At 48.4% G+C, this 8,403-nt stretch overlaps 1 pseudogene; it reads left to right on the top strand.

Annotated features, from left to right (window-relative positions):
* Window positions 1–3,112: 3,112 nt before the first annotated feature.
* The window catches only part of LOC119959770, a 32,472-nt pseudogene continuing 27,181 nt past the window's right edge, over window positions 3,113–8,403 (top strand).

Here is an 8,403-nt window from a genome sequence, read left to right on the forward strand (position 1 = left end):
TACACTCGCCATGGGAGCGTTGTACAGGAGCTTTACCCAAGCGGTGAACCCTGTTCCAAGCCCGAACCGCTCCAGTACCTCTATGAGGTATTTCCACTCGACTCTGTCGAAGACCTTTTCTGCGTCCAGGGAGACGATCACCTCTTGTGTTCTCTCCCCGGAGGGGGTCATTATCACGTTCAGCAGGCGCCTGATGTTCGCGGTCAGCTGTCTACCTTTGACAAAGCCCGTCTGGTCCTCTGTGACCACCTCAGGTACACAGTCTTCTAGCCTTTTGGCTAGGATTTTGGCCAGTATTTTGGCGTCTGCATTCAGCAGAGATATGGGTCTGTATGACCCACATTCCGTTGGGTCTTTGTCTTTCTTAGGTATCAGCGAGATTGAGGCCTGTGCTAACGTGGGTGGCAACGTGCCCCTAGCTAGCGAGTCTGTGAACATCTCCCGCAGGTGCGGGGCCAGCGCTGTTGCAAATTTTTTGTAGAAGTCCGCCGGGAATCCGTCCGGTCCCGGCGCCTTCCCCGAGCATGTCCACATTAACCCTTGCCAACTTTTACAGATGCATCATAGAAAGCATCCTATCTGGCTGCATCACAGCCTGGTATGGCAACTGCTCAGCCCAGGACTGCAAGGAACTTCAGAGAGTCGTGAATACCGCCCAGTCCATCACACAAACCCACCTCCCATCCATTGACTCCATCTACACCTCCCGCTGCCTGGGGAAAGCGGGCAGCATAATCAAAGATCCCTCCCACCCGGCTTACTCACTCTTCTAACTTCTTCCATTGGGCAGGAAATACAGAAGTCTGAGAACACGCATGAACAGACTCAAAAACAGCTTCTTCCCCACTATCACCAGACTCCTAAATGACCATCTTATGTACTGACCTTATTAACACTACACCCTGTATGCTTCATCCAATGCCGGTGCTTATGTAGTTACATTGTATATCTTGTGTTGCCCTATTATGTATTTTCTTTTATTCCCTTTTCTTCCCATGTACTTAATGATCTGTTGAGCTGCTCGTAGAAAAATACTTTCACTGTACCTCGGTACACGTGACAATAAACAAACCCAAATCCAAACCCCCCCCGAATTTGTAAAAAAAAAATGAATAAATGAAAAAAAAATTAAATGAATAAAATAAATGAATAAAAACCACTTCAGAACTTGTAACTGTTCAGAACTGTTTTTTAAAAAAACATGTTCGTGGCCGCTTGCTGCCGCCGTTATGAAAAGCCGGCTGCTGCGTGGGGATTTGCGCGATCAGGAGCGCCGCGGACAACGGCTCCAGACACCCGACCTTGACCCACCCGTGGGTCGCGTCCCCGACTTTGAAGAACACTGACCTAATTCTGCTCCTATATCTTATGGTAATTTTGTGGCTCTTGCTGGCTAGGATCTGTGTTCAACCTTTACTCAGCTGTAGGTTTACATATGGGTCCTCAGATCCTCCCCACCCTCTCACATTTATCTTGTTTCAGGTTCTGTGCTCGAGACAAGTCCTTGGCAGAGAAAGCAGGACTGTCCTGTGTTTGTCAACCCAGGAAGCTTTCTTCACAAGAGAGAGGGAACTATTCCGAACAGAGGCAATACATTTAAGATTTTATACGGTTCTTGGACAAGGACGTGTTACAGATCTTCCAACCTGGAGAAGGGAATATCCTTACTGACTTCTCACAACTGATTTCTGACTAACCCAGCTATTTCTAAGCTGTGAGCTTGTTTTCCTAATTTCTTGATTATAAACTGTAGATAACAAACTAAAGCCAGCAGAATGATCACAATCAGCAACACAAACCCTTGAGCTGTCATCACAAATACAAGTCAAACATTTCCAGTAAAATGTGATAACCATCTACTCAGATTCATCCTCCCCACCTGCAGGTCATCCCTCACAATTCTAAATTATTGACATGCCGCAAATACAACATAAAATATGTTGTAAATATCTCAGCAGGGATAGATAATTGAATCCTTTACCACAGTCCTCACATTTCCACAGTTTCTCCAGAGAGCCAGAGATAGTTACAGCAATGTCCATACACAGAACACATTTAATATTTTTCCACACTGTCACTGGTGCGCTGAGAAACCATCGACGCATTCACACTGGGGAGAAGCCGTTCATTTGCTCAGTGTGTGGGAAGGGGTTTACTCAATTAGCAGGCCTCGCATTGGCTGTGTACGTGGTGAAAACTATTTCAACAGTCAGTTTACTGAAACATTCTCATTCTGGTGTGTGTGTCTCTTGGTGTTTTTCCAGTCACACGAGTTTGAAAGCTTTTCCCAGACAGCAAGGCAATAAATGTATTTTTCTAGATTCAGAGGTCCGTGATATTCAGATCCTCATTAACTGAGTGCCTGTGTCAGGTCTTGCTGTGATGTATTGGTTTGAGTTTCCCATCTGCAAATCCTTCCCAATAAATATCCTGTAAAAGGAGTTTACAAGAGTACCCAGTGTCAGTCCAGGATAGAAATTTTGAACAGACAATTCCAGTTTCTCTTGAACATTTTCCCCTCTCGTTCCCCCAGAACTGTGAATCCCCGTCCCACACACTCTCCCTCTTCATTGGGCTGAAATCCAAAAATGCTTTGGCGAATTGTTTCCGGATCCTTTTAACGATCTGGAGATAAATTCACTCATGATTTGTCACAGACATGAATCTGAATCACCCTGATTGAGCAGACACAGTAACAGACGTTAACCTTGTGTCCAGAACTGACTCTGGAGATTTTCTCAGTGACCCTCAGTCACCATCATTGAGATTAACTTTAAATTCCAGATTTTATTAATTGAATGGATTGTAGCCGATGTCCCCAGAACATTTTCCTGTCTCTCTGGGTGACTAATGCAGTGACATTGTCACTGGGTCAGTGTCTCCCCTCTGGTCTCCATGAGGTTGTTTGTGGAGAAAAGCCGGAAGTGACGGAAAGTCACTGACTTCTCACTTGGTCTCTCACAATGTCCAGGGAATGATTGACGGCATCTCCGGGCCAATAGGGAAAGTGGAGGCGGGACTCGTGGACCGAGCGGGAGTGACTGGTCCGCCAACCAATCCGAGTGAGCGAAGGCCGGGCTGGGCTCGGTCGTGTGAGGCATGCGCAGTTAGAGGCATGCGCAGTGATTAATGGCGGCGCAGAAACAGTTCTTTCTCGGTTCGATAATCCGCAGAGGTGGGTATGGCGGAACCGGTGGGAGCTAAAGATCAGGGGGGTAGGAGAAGGTTTGTAAACATGTTATATGAACCACAAACCCATAAAAAACAACCTACCGATATCCGGGATGGTCCCCCCGCCCTTTGCACAGAGCAGGCCGCAGCTTTCCTCAAATGCAAACCCGGGTTAATGTCCGCCATCTTTGTCGGGGGCACTGGTAGCAGGGTGGAGCATGCGCAATGCGGAATCGCCATCTTTGTTAGGGGCAATCGTTTTTTAAATTACCCAGTAACAGAACAAATTGACCATTAAACTGTTTCACTTTTCCACCTCCAATTTCGTATCCATGACGCCGAACAACGATATCAGGTCAATGAGAATCATTTGTATTCATATTGTGTCTTTAACAGAAAAAATCTGTCTATAAAATCAAAAGGAAAAGATGATGGTTTCTCCAGCAGATAAACTGAGACTAAAGTGGAGCTGGGCTCTGTAACTGAGGGGGAAATAGGTGGTCTTGGAAATGATGTGGATATGTGGTCAAAAGCTGTCCTACAGCCTCAGACAGTTAACAAGTAGAGGGATGGAGTTAGTGGTTCGAGAGTGAAGTTTGTGGTGGTGACTGGAGAGAATGGCTTCAGCCTTCCCAATGTTTAAAGCCAGAAATTTCTGCTTCTGCAGCACTTGATGTCAGACAAGCCAGGACAGTGTGTGTAAATTGGAGATGAACGAGGAGGTGATGATCTTCACTTGCACCTACTGTCCGAGTCCATCCAAGCAGCGAAGGTTGATGGGTTAAAAAATTCTGTCAGAGTTCTGGTCAAGCTGTAGATGTAGAAAATCCCTCTTTCACCCTCTGTTTCTTGCACCCCCCTCTCTCTCTCTCTCTCTGTCTCCCTCTCATCCCCTCCCATCGATGCTAGATTATGTGTAATCCCAGATTGGGTGCTAGGATCCATTCCGTAAATAACAGTAGTAAACCAGCCTGATTTTTATGACAATCCAGCAATTTTCACAGTCACTTTCCTCGTGCCGACCTCACAAATTACCAGATTCATTCAGCAGAATTTTACAGCTTGCCTTTGTGTTTCTGTGGGCTCTCTCTCACTTCCTTTTTTCATTTTTGAAATCTATATCACAGAATATTAGAAAGGGGAGGATTTGCAGTCGGGAAACTGAAACTAAAGATCACATCAGGATCTCATGGACGCGTCCAATCTATTGTAACCTGAATATCATCGGATTTTGAAGATGGAAGAAAAAAGCAGCATTCACAGTGAGGAGAAACCGTACACATGTTCTGTGTGTGGACGAGGGTTCAAGCGATCATCTGGTCTGTCAAAACACAAATGTAGTCATGATGGGGAGAAGCCGTGGAAATGTGGGGATTGTGGGAAAGGATTCAGTTACCCATCAGAGCTGGAAATTCATCAGCGTGGTCACACTGGGGAGAGGCCATTCACCTGCTCGGACTGTGGGAGGGGATTTACTAAGTCATCCATCCTGCTGACACACCAGCGCACACACAGTGGGGAGAAACCATTCACCTGCTCTGACTGTGGGAAGAGATTCACTCAGTCATCCACTCTGCTGAAACATCAGCGAATACACACTGGGGAGAAACCATTCACCTGTTCTGTGTGTGGCATGGGATTCACTCAGTCATCCACCCTGCTGACACACCAGCGAATACACACCAGGGAGAAGCCATTTACCTGCTCTGATTGTGGGAAGAGATTCGCTCACCAATCCACCCTGCTGACGCACCAGCAGGTTCACACTAAACAGAGACCATTCATCTGCTTCGAGTGTGGGAAGGGATTCATTAATTCATCGCACCTGATGATACACCAAAGAGTTCACACTGACGAGAGACCTTTTAAATGTCTGGACTGCAGGAAGTGTTTTAAAACTTCGCAGGAACTGGTCTCCCATCAACAGGTTCACACTGATGAGAAACCGTTCAGGTGCTCTCACTGCGGGACTGGGTTCAAACGATCATCTCACCTCACTGTACACCAGCGCACTCACACAGGAGAGACACCGTACGCCTGCTCCAAGTGTGGGAAGAGGTTCACTCAGTCATCCGCTCTGCTAAGACACCAGCGAATTCACACGGAGAGAGACCGTTCATCTGCTCTGATTGTGGGAAGAGATTCATTCAATCATCCAACCTACTGACACACCAACAAGTTCACACTGCAGAGAGACAGTTTACCTGTTCCTAGTATGGGAAGGGATTTACTCGTCATCCGCACTGCTGAGACACCAGTGAGTTCACTGGTAACTACAGTGATTGAATTTCGTTGTTACTCACATTGAGAACTGAGCCCTGTTCATTGAGCTCTGTTTCTGCAGATGTTAATACACTTCAGACCTGTCATAAAGACTAATATTCTGGACAAAAATAAATTATGCCATCTTTGTGTTAAACATGCTGTATCGTGTATTTTTAATATCTGAAGGGTTCTCCGTTTGAACGGCTCTAACCCTCCGATCTCCTCCATCCCCACCAACAACAAGTGTGAGGAGCTGATGGAGCTTCTTTGTCACTGAGATTGAGACAATCTGATCAGCTGCCTCTGCTGCTTCCTCCCTCTCACAAACCCACTGGACCAAACTGGCTCTGAAGCTCGCCCTTGTCCAAGATCTGAACTCACATCTTTCTCCACTTTCTCTCCTGTCCCCCATCAAACCCTCTCATTGCCCATCCTGTCCATGAGACCTGCCCAAACCCTCTCATTGTCCATCCTGTCCATGAGACCTGCCTCTATCAAACCCTCTCATTGCCCATCCTGTCCATGAGACCTGCCCCCATCAAACCCTCTCATTGCCCATCCTGACCATGGGACCTGCCCAAACCCTCTCATTGCACATCCTGTCCATGAGACCTGCCCAAAACCTCTCATTGCTCATCCTGTCCATGAGATCTGCCCAAGCCCTCTCATTGCCCATCCTGTCCATGAGACCTGCCGCTATCAAACCCTCTCATTGCTCATCCTGTCCATGAGACCTGCCGCTATCAAACCCTCCAATTGCCCATCCTGTCCATGAGACCTGCCGCTATCAAACCCTCTCATTGCCCATCCTGCCCATGAGACCTGCCCAAACCCTCTCATTGCCCATCCTGTCCATGAGACCTTCCCAAACCCTCTCATTGCCCATCCTGTCCATGAGACCTGCCCAAACCCTCTCATTGCCCATCCTGTCCATGAGACCTGCCCAAACTCTCTCATTGCCCATCCTGTCCATGAGACCTGCCCAAACCCTCTCATTGCTCATCCTGTCCATGAGACCTGCCGCTATCAAACCCTCCCATTGCTCATCCTGACCATGAGACCTGCCGCTATCAAACCCTCTCATTGCTCATCCTGTCCATGAGACCTGCCCAAACCCTCTCATTGCCCATCCTGTCCATGAGACCTTCCCAAACCCTCTCATTTCCCATCCTCTCCATGAGACCTGCCTCTATCAAACCCTCTCATTGCTCATCCTGTCCATGAGACCTGCCCAAACCCTCTCATTGCCCATCCTGTCCATGAGACCTTCCCAAACCCTCTCATTGCCCATCCTCTCCATGAGACCTGCCTCTATCAAACCCTCTCATTGCCCATCCTCTCCATGCGACCTGCCCGAACCCTCTCATTGCTCATCCTGTCCATGAGACCTGCCCAAACCCTCTCATTGCTCATCCTGTCCATGAGACCTGCCGCTATCAAACCCTCTCATTGCCCATCCTGTCCATGAGACCTGCCCAAACCCTCTCATTGCCCATCCTGCCCATGAGACCTGCCCAAACCCTCTCATTGCTCATCCTGTCCATGAGACCTGCCCAAACCCTCTCATTGCCCATCCTGTCCATGAGACCTGCCGAAACCCTCTCATTGCTCATCCTGTCCATGAGACCTGCCCAAACCCCCTCATTGCCCATCCTGTCCATGAGACCTGCCCAAACCCTCTCATTGCCCATCCTGTCCATGAGACCTTTCCAAACCCTCTCATTGCTCATCCTGTCCATGAGACCTGCCCAAACCCTCTCATTGCCCATCCTGTCCATGAGACCTGCCCAAACCCTCTCATTGCTCATCCTGACCATGAGACCTGCCCAAACCCTCTCATTGCCCATCCTGTCCATGAGACCTGCCCAAACCCTCTCATTGCCCATCCTGTCCATGAGACCTGCTGCTATCAAACCCTCTCATTGCTGATCCTGTCCATGAGACCTGCCGCTATCAAACCCTCTCATTGCTCATCCTGTCCATGAGACCTGCCCAAACCCTCTCATTGTCCATCCTGTCCATGAGACCTGCTGCTATCAAACCCTCTCATTGCTGATCCTGTCCATGAGACCTGCCGCTATCAAACCCTCTCATTGCCCATCCTGACCGTGGGACCTGCCCAAACCCTCTCATTGCTCATCCTGTCCATGAGACCTTCCGCTATTTCCCTTTGCCCTGATCACCTGACTCCCCACGTTATCTGATATTGTTAATGGTTCTGTCCCTCCCAGCGTTAAATTCATTCGCATCATCCAACCTAAAAACAAAACCCTTGACCCCATCATCCTGGCAACCTACCGCTCCATCTCCAATCTCCCTTTCCTTTCCAAAGTCCGTGTACTCGGTGTTCCCCAAGGATCTATCCTTGGCCCCTCCTATTTCCCATCTACACGCTGCCACTAGGTGACATCATCCCAAAGCACCGTGTTAGTTTTCACATGGACACTGACAACACATCCAGCTTTACCTCACCCCCATCCCTCTCCATTCCTCCACTGTCACTAAATTATCAAACTGCTTATCCTACATCCAGTACTGGATGGGCAGAAATTTCCTCCAATTAAATATCGGGAAGACCAAAGCCATTGTCTTCAGTCATCACTACAAATTCTGGTCCCTCACTCCCGAGTCCATCCCTCTCCCTGGTCTGAGGCTGAACCACACTCGGCACAATCTCCGGGTCAGATCTGACCCCAAGATGAGTTTCTGACCCCATATCCACACCATCACTCATACCAGATATTTCATTCTCCATAATGTCACCTGTCTCCCCCCCCCCCCCACCCCAGCTCATCTGCTGCTGAAACCCTCAGACTTGATGATTCCAATACATTCCTGTCCAGCCTCTCCCATTCACCACACACGAGTGAATCGTGAAACGTGAGATCATCCCAAACTCTGCTGACTGTGAGCTTTCTCACACCAAGTGCTGTTCACCCATTACCCCTTTGCTCACTGACCTACATT

This window comes from Scyliorhinus canicula, unplaced genomic scaffold (genome assembly GCF_902713615.1).
Source record: "Scyliorhinus canicula unplaced genomic scaffold, sScyCan1.1, whole genome shotgun sequence".
NCBI lineage: Eukaryota > Metazoa > Chordata > Chondrichthyes > Carcharhiniformes > Scyliorhinidae > Scyliorhinus > Scyliorhinus canicula.